The 22,241-nt window shown below is 38.0% G+C and overlaps 1 protein-coding gene across 9 annotated transcripts in view; it reads left to right on the top strand.

The window, feature by feature from the left end:
* The window catches only part of ZNF521 (zinc finger protein 521), a 229,385-nt gene that overhangs the window by 112,226 nt on the left and 94,918 nt on the right, over window positions 1–22,241 (top strand). The window lies entirely within an intron of this gene.

Raw genomic sequence — 22,241 nt, 5'->3', positions numbered from 1 at the left:
AGTCAAAACACAGGTGATTAGCAAATTAAACTTCTAATCATTTTTGCATTATTGAAAACAAACTAACAGGAATGGTTAATGAACTGGATGTTAGCTTTCCGTAGAGTTTTAGACAGGTTTTAATTTCAGAAGTTATTATGGTAATGACACTACTGTGTACTTCTCAGGCACCTCAGTACCAAAATCAAAACTGGTTTTTGTCATTAGTAAACATAAATAATTCAAATGGCCATAAAATAGTATTGTTTGCTATGTTTGAGCAGTCTGGAAAAAAAATCCTGAATATATCTGTATACAATTAAATACTATAAATCATTTGAAAAAGTAACGAATTGTAGTATACAGTAATGTAATACACTCTTTAAGTTATAAGCATTTAAAAAAAACATCTTTTAGGATTCCTGAGTCCTGATGTTTACAAAGCTGTTACAGTTGTAAATTGGAATAAAACAAAAGCTGCTTTTTCTTTGATATTCATATTTTCCTATTATTTGCTGATTCCCCTAGGTTTACCCATAATGTTTTCAATTTAGTAACTACTCAGTAATAGCACTAAGAGTTCTATCAGCCAATTAAATTTATCAAGCACATCATTTGCTCACTAATAAGATAACATTGCCAGGATTGTCTCCTGGTTTTTTAGTCTTTTTTTCAAACTTTACTTTTCAAAACAGAGATAGGTACCACTGATTTTTTACTCCTGCTTCTATTATGTTGTTTTTCTTGCTAAAATTGAAGAAAATCTTGCAGAGCACAGACCAAAAAATATGGTATGGGAGCTAGTAATTATATATCCAACAAAAGAGAATTTGCTTGATTTTTCCGCTTTCCAGTCTAGTGGTAATTCTTTTTTTTCTTTCAAGGTATCATGCAGATTCTTCCATGAACACTTAGCAATTTGGCTGCACTGTAAAAGAAAGTTATCTGCCAAAACTTAATGGCCCATTTCTGTGGGTACTTTATTTAAGTTGTTACACATTTAGGGCATAAACATTTTATATTTTTCACAAAAATGAATAAATGTAAATGACAAACTGGTTTTGTAAAGGAGAAAATAAATTTACCTGTTAGGTTAAGCCTTAGTTTTGATATCATGTGGTTTTGGGTATGAAATAATGAGTTGCTTCAGAGTATTCAATCTGTGTCAGTAATGGAATTTGAAAGTAGGGTACTGCTAACAACAGAACTCACCATTTCTGTTGTTTTATTTGAGTCCAGTGTTTGAAATGTTTTTAATTGTAACATATAGTGATGCTGAAACTTGATGGGAAATATGGATACTGTTTATAAGGCATGATGCTGGAATTGATGATGTGTTTGCTTGCTACCCACTTCCCAGGTGCCTCACATTTTTAGAGGAGGAGCTCACTTATTTCATTAAATACTCTGATTTATTTTTCCCTCTATTTTCTGGATGAGTTCTATTAAAGAGTCAGAATGGGAGGAGCAAAATGTGGAGAGAATCAGTAAAGCAGGACAAATCCATTTAGCTGGCTTCAGCCTACAGATCTGAAAAGACGTATTTTCTTAAACTGAGCTATTAACTGCTTGTGTTTAATTTCTTAAAGCTGGATGAGGCTGAATGAGAAAGAGAATCTTTTAAAAAATATTTAATTGTTTTGTCTGTGTTCTATCTAATCATGCATGATATTACTTCATGACATAACCATAGTGACACAGATTTAAACGTGCTTAATATAAAATCTTCCCAGTGAAATGAAGGAGCTTGCAAAACATGCAGGGAGATTTGCCAGTCATGCGTGTGGTAATCTGTGTTCAGTGGAAGATTCTTATCTTCACTGCCAGACTTTACAGTGCAGCTCCTAATGATGTAGCCTCGATTAAGCAAATGCGAGGGGATTTTGTGTTGGGGTGGTGTGAAAGGAATATTAGACTTCTTGAGAGTTTTGAATGTGACCTCAGAATCAAAGCGCAAGGAAAAATAATTTCTGATCTCCAATTCTGTTAGTCTTCTCACCACTAATTGGATTTTTTCCTTAGCTATCTTTCTCATTTCACTCTCCCCCCTCCCCTATAATTTTTATCATTGTTCACAGGCCTTTTTCCAAGACCACATTCTGTCTAGAGAGAAAGGTTCAAGGGGTCACATCAAGTTGTTTTTAACCAGCTTTAGTTTATGTACATCTGTAGGTATTCTTACAGTATTTATACATAATACAGAAAACATGCCCACAAACACATTTGTGTGAATAAATATAATATATACCTTAAGTTACCTGTGTGCATATCATATGTAGATTGAGAAATATATTAGACTAGGCACTGAAGTGAATATTGGCTTGTTGACACAGCACATTAAGCAAAAAAACAAAAAAATTGTTTCCTGAAGACACTGGTCCCTTCCTTTTTTACATGTATCTGATAAAACATATCTTCTTGCCCTGATTTCCTAGTAGGTGATTGGCAGAACAGGATCTAGTGTCTCTGATTCTCTGGAAAAAGGAAAGTAAGGAAGCTTCAGGAAGACACAGAGAAAGAAAGGGTTTGAAATGCAAGAGAGGGGCAAGGTAATGTGGCAAAACAGGAGTTAAAAATCAAATTATGTGATAATTCCTAGATCAGATGTAGGGGCAATAAATGCCTTTACAGACATCATTGCACAGTGTCAGGAACTGTAATTTCCTCTCATAGTAAGATGTTCCCATCATCTATGTTGTGGTTATTGATGGATGTAGTGTCTTCTTACCTGAAGAACTCCATAATCATCATTTAGAGTAAAGGGGAGGCAAAATGGTACAAATGTGAAAATCATCTGCCAAACTCCACCCAGCAGTGAGTAGGAACCACTGACAGAGATAATGCTTAGCCAACTGAGGGAAACAGTTCCTGCTCAACATTATGGTGCAGTTTGAAAGCCTGAAAAAGTTGATGGTGTCCCATCTAATCGCTGTGCCCCTTGAACATGATCCCGGGATGTAACCTGAGTTCATGTTGCTAACATCCACAGAGAGAAGTTGCATTATGGAAGGTCACTGAGGCAAAGCTATACTTATAAAACCCCAGTGTGAAACTTAGACTTTTAAATAAGGCAACTGGAATTACTTTATTGGCTAAAATAGCTCCACTGAGGGTAGGTATTTTTAGGTTGTATGTATGTGTGTGTTTTTGTCTAATCAAATATAATCTCAACTAGACATTTAGCAGGGGAAGAGGGATTAGAGGCTATTTGAAAAGCCTCTTACTCTTCTTTGTTAGGAGAGCATACAGCATTTTTGCAGATTTTATTATACATTTCAATCAATTCAACAAGAAGGATTATGCCACCTAATGGAAAATAAAATCTGCCAATGACCCAGTGAAGTGTAACCTTAAGTATCTTTGACAACAATGCAATTTACATATACAAGTTATGTAATAAAAAGATGTCATAGGGGCAGCTTTCTTTTAGTAACTATACGTTTACTACTTCTAGAACTTTACATTTTAGAACTGTTCTGCAGTCTTTAATCAAGTCTTCCCAACATCTTCATGATGAGATGGGGCAGTAAGCCTTTTCTATTGAATGGATGAGGACAGAGGCATAGAAGTAGAAACCCTTGCTTGCATTAAGTGAACTTAAGTTCAAGAGTTCTGACTGCCAGATCTGTCCACACCACAGACACTGTGCTTCATCAAGCAGAGCCTGTGTTAGCTTAAACTACTGTTGAGTCAGGCTAGGCTAGGGGATGCTAGCAGACAGAAAACAAGGGATCATGTAGGGATTTTTAAATAGGCCCTGTGTTTTGGCATTAGTTTGAACCTAGATGTAGGCATGTAGTTTTGTTTGGATAACTGTAAGGATGATGGCCAAATGAAGACCTGTCTTTTGGTGTGTGTACTGAAATTTGTGGGTGAAACAATTTCCAGCTTTTGGGTGGGAAAGGAGGAAACATAAATCCAGGTTTCATATGGGTTTAGAAAGTGTTGGCATAAATGGTATTTCTTCAGTTGTCTTTTTTACCTTTTTTATGTGGGTGGAATACACAGCACTTTTAGCAGCTTTCTTTGAGAAAATTCTATTTCTGAATACATGGTGTCTGTGGAAAAGAAGCTTTCTGGCATTCCTTTGTTTTCATCACATAGTTTACAGTTGGCATTTGACCTGAGAGAGCAGGAAAAGAGGCTGCCATTGTTTGTGTTCTGTTTGATGCACTCCACTGCTCCTCCTATTATTTTCACTGTTATTTTAAGAAGACATGCTAAGCATTGTTTCATCTTCAACTGATTCCTTTACATCTGTAGTATCTGATGCAGTTCGGTGTAAATAGACTAAAGAGTTACTGTAGCAGTTGCCTACCATTTTGCACACATACATATACGGCATGGCTCAGAATTGGGGGAGTTCAGGAAAGGAATTACTCCATATAAAATTATGGGGCTCAACAGCAGTAGTGAAATTTGTAAGCGCTCTGAGAAAAGTGCTGTTAGGCATGAGATAATGTAAAGAGATGACATTGCCAAGAACTATTTATGAAGAGCTTAATTTTTTTCACTCTGATAATTCTTGACCAATAATTACCAGCTTCTAATTATCTATTTTAGTTAGAAAGAAATTTCTATCACTATGGAGGTTGGCATTGCAACTAGCGCATAAATCCCCAAAGAGGTAAATGTGTTCCAAACAGCCACAAACAACTGTCTCATGAAACATAGTGAGCAAATTGCGAGCCGCTGGCTGTGCACAACAGAGCAGCACATTTACCATTGAGGACTGATCAGGCTGACAAAGAGAATGATAAAAGCCACAGTCTTTGTAGTTTGCTGCTACTTGTGTTGATGGTGAAAGCAAGCCCCAGTGTCATAGCAAGAGCCACTGCCCCTCTTAAGAGTTGGGGAGCAAAAGGGAAGGATTTGGTGCCTTTTTGAAACCCTGCTTTGTCAGTTTCTAAATATGTCATTTCTGATAAGTAAACAGACTATTATTTCTTTAACCTTTTCAGTATCATGTATAAAACCCATTTTGTGAAGTCTGTTGTGGAGGGTTTGTCTCAGAATGAAAGATGTTAGGTGGCATTGAGCAGGGTAGCAGATATAAGCAGGAGGAGAGAATGGAAAAAAGGAATGGAGAAAGCAGTGCTGAGCACTAAAGTTAGAAAGCAAATGGGAAAACAGGATGAAGAAATCCTGCAGGTGACAAGAGAAATTCTAGTTTGCACCAGTAAATAAATACTTCATCAGAGCTCAAGTAACCAAATCTATGCTGAAGCAATTGGAGCTTAAAAAGAAGGGTATATAGAAAATGCAATCTAATATTTTAACTTTCCTGTAAATAAATTTTACAGCTTTGTTTTAAAATACCAAGTAGTGTGTAACCATTAGAAGATGTAAAGACACATTTTAGTGCAACTCATGATTTTTTATTTTCTCAGCCACAGTGATATAATATGTATATATGCTTGTGTGTTGTGTGGATGTGCATGTTTGCATTATGCATGTATTAACTGCATGCATAATCAACCTATACAAATAAATCATCTTATTTGCCTCACATTATGGTATGTGTGGACAACGTCACAGATGTCAAGACAAAGGAAATACCTCAACTGGCTTTCTGAAAATCAGCCTGAGAAAATTTTTGCATGGTTGTAATAGCATGTGGCATTCACACGTTCTATTATTTGCCTAATGCCTAAGGTCATCAAAACCCCATGATTTTCCTTTCACTTATGCAGAAAGCTGTGCTGAGCAACTAATACTTGTTGCACCATGTTGACCTCAAGTAATACATCTTCAGAACCTCAGATTGATCACTCTGCAGTAAATCTGACATGGTAAAGTCCCTCTTAGCTGAGATTTGGAGAAAAAGGATCCAAAGATATAGATCTAGACACTAAAGGAGGAAGGAGGTGAAGACTTCCTTTTGTTAGTCTTTTTTCACTGGCTTTTGAGTAGCAAAAAATTGAAATTGTCCATTTATAGTGAAGAGAGTGATCATACCCTCTTAGCATAAGGAAATCATTTGAATCTCCTGTTTACAGGCAGAGCTGACATGAAGTCGTATAAAAGTTAGACGAAACTTGGTCACCTTGTCTGAGGAGATGTAATTGAAATACCCAGGAAAATCAGCATTTGGAGTTAAATCTGAGAAAACGTGGGTTTATTTCATGAGGAGCTGGGTTACAAAATAGGCAAAATCTGGGCTGTTTAATACTAACAGGAAGCTACTCTCCTGTGGGCAATGCTGGCTTATTTGAAAAGCCCATAAAGGGTTTCTGCATGGACCATACAAAAGGGATACTTTCTCTTTAATAGCCATCTGTACAGGAGAGATGAGAAGTGGGCCAGGTCATCTCTCCTCAGCTGTCATGATATTAACGTAGGTAATGGAGCAAGCTCCGCGTTCTGCTGGGTGTTGTTTTTCATAGATGTTCATCGATTTACACAGATAATTCTATTTATTTCTTAGAGTTGGTCCAAGCAAACCAGGCAGAATAACAAACACCAAAGCATTTCAAATGACTTTATCTTTGTTGTTTTGTAATGTAACTTTTGTCTAAAAAATGGTGTCACACCTACTGTGCAGATGGCTGCATGATTTGTAAACCAGCCAAAACATTTAAACAAATGTGTGATCTGGGGATAGATTAAATAAAGGATAAAATGGAGTGTGGACCACAAATTCTAATAATCAGATGATTTTAAGTTGTGTGTGGTGTGGAGCGATGGTAGCGGCGATAGCAGGGAACGCTTGCCAATGACAGCAAGGTGCCTTACAGATCTCAGGATGGAGCCTGTGGCCTAGTAGGCCTCAGTCTGAGAGCTGCACATTTGCTGTACAGCTGGCAGCTCTGTATGGGGACATCAGATAAAACTTATGTAAAATGAAGTGTTATTGCTTAGTATGAAATTGCGTGGGGAGGGAATTTGCAGACAGTAACTGAAAACAGAATTCATGGTACCAATGAAGCAGACTGTAAATATGAAGAGGCTTTAATTATCTGCGCAATTTAACAAAAAATTCAGGATGTATTCGGAAGTGGCAAAGGCAGCTGTACACACGTTCCAGCAGCACCATTCACTGGGCTGTGGGTTCTGTGCATCACCTATTGGGGCTAAGGGTGCCCCATCCCTGCCACCCCCCGTCCCCAGGTGCTGGCTTGCCCTGCTGAGCTGCTCTGCTTGGATCTGGCGCTTCCTTTCAGGGGTTTGAAGCAGAAACAGCTCCTTAATTTTTGAAATAGCTTTCAGGAAAGGCTCTCCAGGCTTGTAAAATCACAAATGGTTCAGAGAGGACAGTCTGCAAACAACCATGAATCCTTTTTTTTTTTTTTTTTGGGGGGGGGGTGTTGTGCAAGGGAGGAATGGGAGGCTTTGAACTTTGGACTCAAAAAGGTTAAGAAAATAGAATACAATTGTAGTATGATTAAATAATGTTAGTAGTAATACTAATAGTAATACTGAAAATAATACTAAAAGGAGCATCTGAAAAATGTCCGCAATTCAGGCTGGAGTTCATCCTGTAAGGAAATGAAGCAAAGTGCTTGGAAGCTTTAGATTTTCCTGCAAAAGTGCCTGTGGCATGAATAGCACTCGATGAACAGGACGCTATGGAAAAGCAGTGCCAGGCAGCGTGAAAGTTGCTCCCTACCCTCCACCTGCTGTAAGATTCTCCTCGGAGCAATGGCAGTGATACACTGTGCGTGTCAATACTTAGGCACCACGGGCTGAATTAATGGCAGGGTGTCAGCCTCCCTTTTGTTCTTTGCTGGCCATTTTCACTGCGGGCTTTCTCTGGGAGCCGCAGCACATTCCTTCGTCCGTGTTTGGCTGTCAGCACCGAGGGCAGCCTCGCCATCACCTTTGCAAAGCGCCTCTGTTCTGAGCAGGGAAGCCTCCAATTCTTTAGGGGAGCTTGTCCCAGGGCTTCTCCCCACGATGTAAATGCGGGAAGCGCAAAAAAAAGAAGCCAATGTGGAGAGTGGGTGTCGAGCTTGAGCTGCTCATATTGTTGCATTTGGTGAGCTGACGGGGTTTCGTAGGTCACCTTTAGAATTATGCCTATGACAGCAGTAGCTACCTGCCAAGATTGCAAGGTATCTCACAGCTCTCAGGATGGAGCCTGTGGCCTGGTAGGCCGCCGTTGGAGGGGCACACATTTGCTGTACAGCTGGCAGCACTGTATGGGGCAGCAGTGTGGGCTGTTAGGGAGCTGGAAAGGAGACAAGCATGAAATTTCCTCTAACCCCAACTCTGTTTTTCTGTACTGTTGGCTGCTTCTCAGTTCCTTGACAAAAAAACCAATCAGGCACCCTTTAATCCGCCTGTGATTACCAGTGGTATAAAAAGAGAAGCATAATGAGGAAAAATGCCTCGTTTTGTTGCCTTCAAAAGCCAACAAATTGGAGTTAACTTGACAGGAAGTGGCTTAATAATTAGATTATTTATTTATTCCTGACACATATCCCCCTGTTACTAGTCTCAGGAGATCCTGTAGATGGTACGATTTTCAAGCTGCCATTACTTCGCTGTCTTCTGTGAACAAAGAAGCTACTGTCTATCAGTCAATTAAATGCACTCTTTAAGCAGAGGCTGAGAAGTCCTCAATGGATAGAGCCCTGGGACATTGTGGCTGATGATTCCTTTCTCTGTACTGTACATCACACTCTCAACTACAGTCCCCACAGAGATGGAATAAAGTCATGCATTAAAATATCACTTGTTGATTTGTTTGCTAATGAAGAGCCATTGAAATGTTTGTGTGTTTCTGTGGCAAAATTGTTGATAAAAGGACTACTTGCTTGCATATCTTACTTCATCTTCAGGAAGCGCTTATTTAAGACTTACTAAAATTAAAGTCAACAAATTAAGGAAAAAACAGAGAGATGGATAATATTGGTTTACTTGCAATTCACATCAATGTAAATAACACCGAGGACAGCAAGAAGAAAGAAAGGGGAATAATAGTACTTCAACCATGTCTGTAATAATTTTCTTCATTAGTAAGAATAAGAATCCCTGATCTTATTTTTCTAGTACAGTAGTGAGCACCCATCTCAAACAATAAAAATGCTAAAGTATTCATTTTAAAATTAACCCATGTAAGAAAAGGGGGGGTGGGGGGGCTTGGGGGGTGGGTCATGAAAAAGATGAGATTTTTTCCACTTCTTCGCATTTCTTTAAATACGCTGAGTTATCAAAAGCTTCCATCATTTAGAGATTATCTGTGTGCAGCAAGTTAGCCACTTATCTGAGAAAAGTACCACCATGCTGAAATAGTTACTAATGCTGGTTAAGGATGCATGCTTAATGCAAAATCACCAAAGTTATTTGAAACTGGGGCTTAATAATACTCTCTCTCACCCTCCCCACCCACCCTCATCTACCCACCAGGCTTTTTTATGGGATTTCATAATCTCTGCCCTTCCACCACTCTTCTTCCACCCACCAAAAGCCCAGGTCAACAAAGTGGATGAGTGTGGATCACATTTTGTGCTGGGCTGGAGAGAGGGAATGGTTTTTTAGTTTTTTTACAGAAGTGAATATATACAAATATCTGTCTTCACACTGAAAATCATTAATTGGCTACCTCCATCTAAAGTTGATGCTGGTCTTATGCTGCTCATTTTAAAGAGCTGTATTTGCTCTGAAGAAGTACAGATAGTGCTGTAGCAGTTCTCCAGAATTTAGCATCTGTATGACCATTTGCACCTATGTATAGAGCCTATAAGTGCTATTATACACACACATATATATATATTGTATATAGAGAGTTATTGCATCTAGGATTATTGTTTTCAATGAACTTAACAAGCTATAGGAAATTAATTCAAACCAGACTTAAACTGGAGTGTTTCTTATTCTTATCCTGTTATTCCAACTCATTTTATTAGAAAAAGCTTAGATACTCAGAGGTGTTCTATAATAGAAAATGAATTTGAAACCCATTCATTAATTGGTGATTAATACATTTCAGGATTAGTTTAAGCAAGGCCCTACCTCCTGCCCAGTCAAGTATGGTCTGGTTAATATCCAATTATCTGCACTTTCGTACTTATTATGTCTTAATATTTCGGATATGATAACCAGAAACTTGAGAGTAATGCTAATGAGGAGCATAGAACAGGAATTAACCGGTGACACTCTCAATGATCCTTACTGAGGAAACTAACTCCTTCAGTCTCCTCAGCACAGTGGCTGAGCTACCACCTCACTTTCCATAAGCACTGCTTTCAATTCAGCCATTATGGGAGCTTAGAATTATATTTGTGTTAAAATCCTTCTTTTTGCATGCTTCATAGACCATCTATGGTCAAAAGATGCTCTGCACATCCTTTTTCATTTGTAGAGCTACTTTCTTTAAGTGGAGCCAGTAGAAAATCAGCAGTAAAGTAAAATGGTGATACCTACTTTAAAGAAAAGCTGTTTTGCAATTGAATGCACCCTCTTCTACACATGGGCATATTCACGTGTATTTAAGCTGAACTAGCTATCATGTCCTTCAGTTTGTAAGACTGGTGTTTCAGCAACCAGCAAATTAGAGATACACATCTGTGAACTACAAAAACTGAAACCCCTAATTCATAAATGTGAAACGTAAATACTGCTAAATTAAAATTCTTCATGCACAAAATGGTCAGGCCCATAGCATTCAGTCTCAGGATTCTAGTATTATATGCCCTTCTAGTGGAGCATGCAAATAAAACCATTGCTCCAATGTATCAGTGGGGCAGAAATTAGTAGTTCTGTCATGTGGCCTGAAACTAACATAACTATAGAGGTAATTTCAATGTATAAAAAGAAAGGAAGAAGAAACATTCCTTTTTGCAAATTTTCTTTTTCTTAACTGAGCTGCCATTTGAATATATTGTGCAACTCAGGGCATTATAAGAAGCCCCAGAGGAAATGAAGTAGTGGGCAGAATGAAGAGTTGCTCAAAAGTGCAAAGCTACATAACACATTATTTTTATTAAATGAATATAATCTGATAGTTATAGTACTTATTCAAGAGACTTTACAGAATATGCTATTCACGGTGTGTTGGACAAAGCTTAGTTCACAACACTGCCTCATTCACTGTGTTTATGATGAAAGGTACCAGCCTTGTGTTTAGATTAGACTGAATGATAAAAGGAACAGTATATTTGTGTAATCAAAAGCAATCATAAAGCACATGTGCAGTGGCCAGAGTTAAGGATATGCCTGTAACATCCTGTTTTGGCTTTCTTTTTCCAGTTCTTAGCCACACAATTCAAATTTTCTGTCACACAGCAATTCAATAGAGTGTTGAAGTTCAGGACCTCAGCAGTATATTCTTAATATCTAGCTGTTTGGCTAGGCAGCCTTTTTCCCAGCCTTCTCACAGGCAGCCTTCACAATGAACCCACTGTGCTTCTGGCTTCATTGCTTTTCATTGCACACCTATGTGAGTGCCAAGACACTGGATAACAGTGCAAAAAAATCCTCCACCCCCCAAGTCCCCCAGAAGAGACTCCTGCAGAGCACTGTGTAATTTATTGAACAGCTTGGGAGATGTTGATGTTTACTACCTCGTTCAATTAGACATTCAGAGGCAATGCAGCCCTCCGTTTCCTTCAAAGTTTGGTTAAAATGCCTAACCCAAATATCACTTAGTGCAAAGTGTGATTTGCGAACTGTCATAACATGATCAAATCAAAACCAATTTTCACCAGAGCAGTTAAATACTCATCTCTTCAGATGAGTGACATTTCCCTGCCAAATTTGAACTTTTAACCCACACTACTCCTTGTGTGCTGTTACTCTTCAAGTCAGATTTAACAGGGATGGTATTCTTAATATCTTTTGATAAAAATACAGCTGAGCTTACAAAAAAAAAGACTAAAATTAAAACAATAGAAAAATAACAATAAATAAGTTAGAAATGAAATAAATGGGCTTGGGCAGAGAGCTAGTCTAGAAAACTTAATCTTAGGGATACTTCTTAATAATGGAAGAATTCTCTACTTTTACCTGCTTCTGCATTTGCACTGGTGATGGAGTATGCCTAGCAGTACAGACTGGAATTGTACCGCCAGGAAAAATACTTCATGGTGGTTCATGGGAATAAATTAGGTGACAGAAAATAGGACTCTAATTTCTATGATATGTCACCTAGGTTACCGTATTTTACATCAACTGCCGCTTTTGTGCTGCATGTGCATCTCTTTCAACCCTTGTGATGGGTCCTCCAGGCCAGCCTTTTTGTGGGCTGGTAATTTTCTTTGTCTCCTTCAAGCTAAAGCTTCAGTGGAAGAAGGTTTCTTCTCTAACAAGAGAAACACTCTCAGCACAGTTCAGCTGCCCTTTTTTTCTTAAATGTATCCTTTTCATGCATCTCCTTAAAAAGCAGATTTGGAAGCCTCTTTGACTCTGAATTCTCCTACACCATTATGTCTCACAAATCCAGTTAACTTTTCATAGCATCACATGGTCCCTCTCTCTCCTTTTGCTTTATGGCATTCTCCTTTCTTGTTTGGAGGGGAATTCCTCTTTTTTTCCAAGTGCTGTTTTCACATCTTTGTTTGACAGGCTACAAAGACAATTTATGTTTCGATGTGTCAAAATGGGAGTCAGAATGGGTTCAAGTCTTTGGTGGTTCCAGAATTCCCAGTGACTTCTTTGCTAGCCTAGAACAAGTCACTGAAATGTGAAATGGAGACAGTACTTAGCCACAGAGATTTTTTTTTCAAGACAAATTAGTTAATGTACATTCAGAAGGGAAAGTACTGTAATGCTGTAAATAGCAAGCTATTAAATCATTTGTGTTTTTTATTATCTCTTGGCTAATGGGGAATTCTGCTGCTTGCCTTAGAGCTTCCAAATTTGGTTCATATTTCCTATCCATTTCAGAATGTAATATAAAGAAGAATTGTTCCTTCTCTTTTACTGTATCATCACTCCTCACAGATACTGTCCCGCTGATCTATTCTTGACATCACCTACACCACACAACAGAAATTGTCCATTTCTTCCCCAGTCAGAACCAGTTAACAGGAAGAGAGTTAACAGAAATTGTGATGGCTTCCATGAGTCAGTAACAATGTCTTACTCTTATTCAGAATTTTTCCTTTGTCACTGCAATTCTCAAAGTTGCTTCAAAGTACATCTGCTCTGCAGGCCCTGTACCCTGTACAAATCTCTTTCTCAATTCCTATATATTGTCCTATCATATAAAAATGATTCTTTTCTCCCTTACTTTGACCAGCTGGATTTCTTTGTCTTTCTCGGCTGTTGTTAATTTGCAATCAGTTATAGATGTGCTTTTGTAATGAGTTTGAGAGTTCACACTATAAAATGTATTGTCAGTCTTTAGCGTCAATCTCTTATTGTGGCGTTCAGCTAAGTCTTGTAAAAATGACACACTTGTGCACCTTTCAGGAGAGTTTTAATTTTTCAGTATTCTCTGCTGAAATTACTTTTTTTTTAATCTATAGTTGTGATTCAGTACCAGCTATAGCTGGCACCACAGATCCTGTAGCTTTAAATAGTGTGCCTTAATATTGCCCCCTTTGTATGCTGTATTATAATGAAGCAACATCACTAAATTGCAGTGAAGGGTGATTGTTGCATGGGGATGACTACTACACCTTGGGGTCTATTTGCACCAGATTATTTCTTTATTGTTGTTATTACAACCCATCTTCTTTACTCTCTTGATACCAAACTTGCTGTTGGACATCCATGTAGCACAGGGGATCTTTAAAAACATTTTGGACATCCATTTGTCTCTTAGGTACACACCAATGACTGTTCAATTCCAGGCTCTGGTATCCTGTGTGGCTTTGTAATACTTTTAAGTGATGCCAGCTCAGTCTGTTCACGTGACTTGCAGTGTTCTTCATGATTTGGTCTTAAAAAAAATTAGTTTGTTGCTGATAGAAGTGACAGACATTTGTTGCTAACCATTTTCAGACAGGAGCAGTACTAGATTTATAACAACTGGAACATGCTTTTTACCTTCCTGCTATTCCCCATACATTTTACAATACAGAAGAGTGTAAGAATGATTTTGCTCGTGCTGTTTTCTTTCCTTTTGGCACTGTGGTCACATTCAAAGAAAGAATTATAGCAGTGGTGTCAGTTTATCATCCAGTGCCATGACCACGAGGAACCTTCTGCAAAATTCATTTCACCCAGGCAAGCAAAATTATTATTATTATTGTGAAGATACAAATATTTTAATAAAGACACTTCCTTTCAAAGATCTTTTCAACCTACGGTCACAATGTCTTAACAGTGATTTCAGCAAGGTAAGAGTGCAGATGTCTGCCTTAGTTGTGCAAGAAGGAGTCTTCCTCCATGCAGACAAGTTTTAACCGACTAGTCATATGATAATAGGATTTTAGGATATATAGTAGGATAATAATCTATTTTGTATGTGTGGAGGTGAAGGAATTGTCCTGTGTTCTACAGCCACAAGGCAGCTCAGAGGACCACCACTGACACATCTACTGGGGGTACAAAGAACCATTGTCTACTCCCACATGCCCTCACTGCCTGATCACTTTGATACATTGGATAGCAATGTTCCTGTCCCCCCTCCCACTGCAGCCTGGGAATTCAACATCCCCTACTGGTGCTCTGCTGAGGGGTGGATATAGAAACTACAGCTCTTTGCATGGCTTGCACAGTATCAGGGCTCCCAAGTGTGCTGGCCTGTAGCTCTACTGTCTGCAGTCTTTGGTGCTGTCCTTTCCAAGACTGTTTGACAGAAAAAAAAGTATCCCAAGCATAAGTTTCACAAGGTCCACAAGCTCCCTCTGTACCTGTCACACTCAGGAAAAGTTTTAAATGGGCTTGCGTGGCACCACAGTACATCTGGAATTGTAGAGAAAAGGTCTGATCCTGAAAACATTCAACTGTGCGTACGGTTTTATTCACATGAATAAATGTCACAAGCTTCCTTTCAGACAGGAATAAGGCTGTATATGTTCTCAAATGTTTGTAAGATTGGAGCCTAAATTGCCATTCCGGGTGGTATTTTAACAACATGTTCTAAATGTGGAAAAAAGTATGTGTCTTCTGTAATGAAGTCATCATCCCATTAAAGCATCTTTTTTCCCTCAGTGATACCAAACACAAATTTTGAGCTATAATTTGGACTTTTTCCATCCTTACAAAGATAGCCCATTTTTTTGCATTGCAAGGCAGCTTTTTGTTTTTTCAGTTTCTTCTTTAGCTTAATACTGTAGCTGGGTAGCATTCTCATTTAAATCAGGAATTAGATCCGACACACCTTGAATTGAACTATCAATTCTTTTAAAACTGACGCCAGTTCCACACTATTTGGTCGTACAAACTTCCGATTATGGGCCAGAGAGCATTGATTTTTAGCTGTCATTTCTAGCACACACACTGTAGAACTGAAATTTAAACCTTAAGCCACTCTATAATACAATTAATTTTTAATGTGAAGTAATACTAATTGAAATAGCCTGAATTTAGTAAGTCACCACAAGACATTTTCAAAAGCAGGAGTCTCCATTGAGAGCTGGAAGGACAGATAATCATTGTTACAGTGTTTACAGAATAAATGCACACTCTGCAGGCAATTCCATGCCAAGAGATTTTTTCCTTGTTAGATTGTATAAATATATTTCATTGTGGATTTAAATCTTTTTTTCAGTGATTTCTACTGTAATACAAATGGTTGCTATGAACCAAGTTATGTTGATTCTGTTTTAATGGAGATGTTTATTTTTATAGAACCTTTTCAGTCTTGCATCTCTTTTTTTAACACGACTGTCACTGTATTAGGTAATTATCAAATACATTGTGAGGTTCAGAGAAACTAATTCAATTTCTACCCCTAAAATGATCAGCCTTGCAGTTCCTATGTATAATAAACCAAAGCTGCCTGTTTTCTACCTGACTCTTTTTTCCTTGAGGTTTGCCATTCTTATAAGCAACATATCTTGTGCCATCCCAATTTCACTGCATCACTTTTAATTTTCAGATGTGATCTTTTCAGATGTTTTAGTGGGGAGGATGGAGAGGGGATTTAACTGCAGAGGAACAGATCTTAGGCAATTAACCAAGGAGGGATTTAATCATTTGTATAATAGCAAGATGCCATTTATCTGATAAGAAGGAATATTTCTTAGAGTGCTTCAGTTCTTCTGATGAATGGGCTTGTACAGTGTTTAAAGTGAGCACCAATGTTAAGTGAAAAAAAATGTCATGTGCTTTATATCATCCTTTCATGGATTTCACATTACAGTATTTAATAAGCCAATAGTGCTGTTAAATATTTAGCAAATGTTCCCTCAAAACCTTGCCATATATTCAAACAGGATTTTGAGGCATTTTATAGCACATAAGTACAAATTATGCTTTAGTTCTTCAAATGGTTGTATCATGGCATATTTCCTAAAGGAAGTGCAGGACAACATGACATAAATACATTGAGCAGATTTCACACCAACAGAACATCAGAATTGATTCTCATTTTTCAGATTAAGTGTTCAAACTGACTCCCATTTTGTCAGAAGAAAGCTGCACTAAGTTTATTTGCGTGGTATTAAAACAGCGTTATAACATTTAGTAAAAACTCTGTGACTCACAGGGTGGTGTTTTAAAGACAGTCTTACCAGTACATAGTTTTTAACAATTAATATTTTCTGAGTTGTGGGTGAGAGGAAAACAGAGACCAAGTTGTTGCCCTCTTCTGAGGGTAACAGTTTATCACCAGGTAGCACTTTCAGGTTCTGTGGAACACAAAGTAGAGATTTAATAACATAGCTGTTGCATGATGTTGTTAATCAAACAATAATAAATCATCAGGAACCCTGTCTTCTTTGACAAACGTCTGCAAGTTTCAGATCCTTGTTGTATGCTAATTAATCCTCAGTAAGTACTTGTATAATAATTAAATGTCTTGCACTTAAAGAACAGCCAAGCCTATTTATACTGTTTAAGACAGCACGCCTCTTGTTACCTTTGAAAGGTATGTGGGTTCCACATGTGATGCAACGGGTATTCATCTGTTTCTTGGGATAGCTCCCAGATATTTGGTCATGTCCATGTGTAAGAGGAAGCTACAAAGGTTGGGCAAGGCTGTCTGGCTGTATAATCAATGTGTTTGCTGCTGCTGCTGCCTGGCTGCACATGTTCCTGTCCCATGCAGAGGCAGCACAGCGCTTCTGCTGCTTGCACCGACAGGTAAGGGACAGCTTTGCAGGTGCTTAGCCGCCTGCGTTGAGGCTCCCACTCCTCTTTTCCTTGGGATATCTCCAATCCTCCCATTCATTACTTAGTCTGTGAGCTTTGTGCATGTGTTTGGGTCCACTGAAGAACTATATTTACACATGTTCCTATAGAAAATAAAGGCTTGCTGTGGTAGGAATGAGACATTTAGTGTGGCACATAGTTTAACTCCCGAAGGTGAAAAGCAGTGTTCTTCTGCAAATGTTATTTTCTATTTGGATGACTATAAATATTTTTTCTAATTTTCAGTTTGTACCAGCCACCTTTTTTTATTTTTTTTTATTTTTTTTATTTTTTAAATTTTTATATTGTAAAAAAATTATTCACTTTGGAAGAAATACCAGTGTAGCTTGTTTGAAGATTATTTGAGTCTGCTTGAAAATGTTGGATTTTTCTTGGGAAATCATGTTCATATGCATGGCATATTTGTTTAAGTATTAAAAAATTAAGGTGTTAATTGCATGCATGTGTGTGAATATATGGAAAGGTCTATATAGTTATATAGGGTAGGCATACTTAATATGCATAGCTTGATGTATCTTGACCTCAGGTTACAAGAGTAGAAAATCCCATTTTCCAGCTTGTTTCAAATGTAGTAAAAATGCTGCTTCAGTTGCTTTATGCTACTCACATTGGGAAAGGTGCTTATACTGTGATAATTATCATCAAGGAATATTAATGCGTTCAGCATTTGTAACCCAAAAACTCATTATAGCTTAAGCTGTGCATCATCTGTGAAGAGAGAACTTTGCCAGAATTCGCTCTTCACAGGGGTTGCCTCCTGCTTGTGATGGAGTGGTCAGAGTATTGGAAGAGGTCACTCAGGCTATTTTTGAAAGCTCAAGTTTTGCAATTCTTGATTCACTACCTTCTGTCTAAGTAGCTTAGCATTCTTCCCCCACCCTCCAAAAAAAAAATTTCCAATTTATAATTGAATGCCTGGTGAAGTGCATAAAGCTAAAAGATTGCATCTCATTATGCACAAGAGGCTAAAGGTGTAGACATAAATATTGCACATCAAGGTCACAGAGATTTCAGAGTCCACATTCCATCACCATTCATGGGATTTGCACGAGCACCACTGTCACTCATGTTAATGGGAACTAGTTGTTCTAATACTGTGGTCTTTGATAAGAATCTGGTCTCTTACTTGAGTAAAACTCTTGATGCTTTTGGTAGCAACTTCCACTTCACTATTTATGTATTCTGGGACCATGTTTTGATTCCTTAATGCTATTTCACCATGAGAATAAGATTTATCATTTTTACACTTCTCTTGTCTTCCAAGCTCCTAAACCCACAGTTTAACAACCTTCATATTTCTAAAATGCACTTGAGCAGTCTGTCCAAAGCATAGAGCCTAATCCTTTCCTCACCCAATTTTCACACCAGTGTCCCCCAGTTGATTGAACTGATTTACATTGATGTTGTTGAGAGGAGATTCAGTCCTTAGGTTTACTTTGTGTTTTCTTTAATACATCTTGTTTTGAGAGTCTATATGTGCTTGTACATTACACTACTTAAATGGTAGTAGAGTGGTTACAGAATAAGATGGCTGAAGTATCTAACAATAAATAACCCTCTGCAATAAAGAATTTATTTTTTGTTGACTTGTAATTGAAATCTTCCTTACAACTAAGCACTCTGCAGATGAATGTTATGCTTCCACCCTTGGTTATGGAGACAGTAGCAGTGCCAAAATTGTGTTCAGTACTGTTGCTGCTGGAATTTTTAATATGGCTGGGTTTTATTATTTTTCCTTCCCAATGCTGATAAAATGCTTGTCATTTCTCACTCTTAATATTGCCGCATGTTGCATGTTGTAGTTTGCTTTATATTAGGCAGAGAAGGCTGGCTTTTGTGGACTGCTTTGTTTCTGAGGTCAGGATGTGAACCTGGCCTTGCTCCTGGGAGGACTAGAAAAATCTATTTCATAACTTTCTGGAGGCCTCAAAGAAAGCTAAGAAAACAAAAAAAAAAAAACCCCACAAAAAACCCACAAAACCCACAGGCTTAGTTTAGACCTGGTGAAGAGTTAGATTCATCAAGGGGAAAGCTTGCAGCTGATCAGCTTTTCTTGTCATAAAGAGTCCCTGCTGTCAGTGCACACTCCACTGATATAGCAAAGCTTTGGGGAGCCTTGTGAGTCTTTTCAACACCCACGTATTTGTGCAGAAATACCTGACTTGATAATATAGAAAGAATCTGCTGAAGTAAGAAATTGCTTGCCTATTAAATCACCAAAATGAACGGCTCAAAAAAGAGGTAAACACAGTCCTCATGGCCTGAGTATGCGTATTACAGGCTTGCCTGGTTCACTTATGGGGTATAACTTTGGTTTGTGCAGCAGAGTGCTAATGCCTTGTAATGAATGGCTGTCTTAAACCAAGGAGAGAGTCTCAGCAGGTGACAACACGGTTGATGGGAAATAATATGGTACCATATCTGCTGTGTGAATGTAAACTTAATAATCGCTATGAATTTTGAGTAACCCTGCTTCCTTTCCAAAGAAACATTATAAAAAGATTGCTTCCAAATCCTTCAGATACTGTTCTTGAGATAGATGCCTTAGTCTTTACCTTGAGGCGCTGGAAATGAATGTATGCTCTTTGCAAGAGATAAGGGTGTAAACTTTCAAAGGAGTAAATTGTATTTCCATGTTTAAGTTCACCATTTGCACTTCATGTGGTGAAAGCCAGATGTGAGGAATTACTTTTCAACATTATTTCTCCATCTTCTGTATCTCAGGACTTCTGAGTTATTATGCTAAAATGTTCTATTACATGTAATAAAGAAATGTTGGAAAACTAGAAATAGAGAGAGATTGCCTCCATCGATTTGGCTGCACTTGGATTGCTCCAGCTACATCTTAAATCACAAAACAGATCATCTTTGTGCAACATAATAATGTTACTGAAAAAAACAAACAATCTGCATTTGCTGATGGCATGAAAAATGAAACCACTTTCCAGTTTTAATAGTTCCTCCTTTTAATCAAAAGGGAAAGTGCTAGGATTGTTCCTTATCCTGCTTACACCAACATAGTGAGCTACCACAAAGGTGATTACAATGAATTGTGAGCAAATGCTTATGAAAAAGCAACTGAAATCAGAATTTGGGGCAGCAATTTTTTTTATTATTGATATTCACTCCATGCTTATTTAATTTTTTGTCAATTTTGTATCTATTTGTCAAAAATCCTATTAAAGTACTGTGAAATACAGAGAGTAAGTATGGACATAGCATCTGCTTTTCAGCGAGATCCTGAAAATACTTCCACAATTTTTAAATTCATCTGGATCCTATTTCATGCATAAGGCTTTTTTTTTTTTTTTTTTGGGTAGTATTAAAAAGTCTTAAAACTATCTCAGTTTTCAAAAAACAATAAGCTCTTTATATTAAAAAAAACCCACAGCAACATGCTTTACTGTATGATTTATTTTATTCAAATCCAAAAGCTCAGAGATTTATTGTATGTATAAACTCAAAACTGAGAAGATTAGATATTTTAGCATGATGTTAAGGAGAGCTATTGGAATGGTAGAATTCTTGGCTTGGCTCCCTCTTCAGATGTAATTGCTGCTTCATTAGGTCTTGGAAGAGCTTCCTATGGTTAAATTTAATCAAATGGTTTAGAATGGCAAGCTCGTACGCTCAAAATTCCAATACCATTCAGAATTTTTAACAAGATTTCCCTCAAACCTTTTTTAAACAAATATTGCTAAACACTAACTGTAGATTCTGAAGTAATTCATAGTAGCTCATCATAATGAGTAAAGTCTGATTTAGAATAGTCTGCCCAGGACTTGGATGCTAAAGGGGAGTCATCTGTTGTAGCTAAAACCTGCTTGCCAGTAGCCTCTGCAATTAAGTAGCAAGGCTCTGGTGCTCTTTTAGCTGTATTAGTGGGCAGCTCTGTGGGGTTTTTTCTGCGTATCTTTTACTTGTGTAGCTATATTCTAATTCAGTGTGTTTTAATTAGCTTGGCTTGCCACGTTAGCTATTTCAGTTGATGTGGTTATCTTGAAGACTTCACATACTTGAGCAGCGGTGAACCTGCAGCCTTCTAACGCACATCCATGGACTGGGTGGGAGAGGCTGGTATTAGAGATTAGTGAGAAACATGAAAAAATGGTTCAGAATTAAATGAAAGAAGAAGACAGTGTGAGGGGGTGGAAAGGAGAAATGGAGCCAGCAAACAGCGTGAGTATGCAGGTCACCTTTTTCCAAAGCCAGTGGAAACACTGGAGGTTTGCAAAAGGTGTACAGGTGCAGCACCTGTTTATTCCAAAATACATGATAAGAAAAATATTGTTAATGCTGGAGCTACGGAAGGAAGGAGAGAATGGATAAATGAAAAGGCTGTTCACTTTCCATCCTTAACTTACTTCGAAATGTTAGGCTTAAGGTAACAAGGGCATGTAGAGGAGGATAATGATTGTTCATTCTTGTACCAACTAAAAATACAAATGCACGCCTTGGTACATAAAGACAAGATCTCCATTATGAAGGCCCTACAGTCTGGATTTTGCAGAATGGTGTACTGTAACGTACAGTTGTGGCTTTAGAATGCTATTGTTTATTTCTGTAAACATCAGCTTTTAACAACCATGTCAAATTAAAATGATGGGGCAGATAGTGAGTGGAAACTGAGGAAGCCTGTCTAAATGTTGCTCTATTTTTCCATTATTCTTCATTTTGGTACATTTCTCTGTAGCAGAGACCCCAAATGAGAACAGGTTCTAAACTGCAGCCACACGGCCTGGGTAGGTTTCCTTTTCAAATCCATGAGGAACAATGTAGCCAGTAAAATGGAAGTGCCATCTGGGTGTATATATGATGTCACTGCCAACTCTTTGCTGGTGCTGATAGCAAGCCCAAAATTATGGTGATGCATCCATGTTTTATAAGTATTCTTTCTGCTGGAGATGTTTGACTGATTTGAATTTTTATTGCAGATGATACGTTGCAGTGCAAAAAGTCTGGGCATAGTGTGCATAGGCTCTTCTGTCATAATTCCACATAATTTCTCTCTCGTACACGTGCTCCCCATCCTCTAGTCCAGCACAATGATTCTC

This window comes from Parus major, chromosome 2 (assembly GCF_001522545.3).
Source record: "Parus major isolate Abel chromosome 2, Parus_major1.1, whole genome shotgun sequence".
NCBI classification, from domain to species: domain Eukaryota; kingdom Metazoa; phylum Chordata; class Aves; order Passeriformes; family Paridae; genus Parus; species Parus major.
The sequence above is the reverse complement of the archived record's forward strand: the minus strand, read 5'-3'. Positions and strand labels throughout refer to the sequence as shown.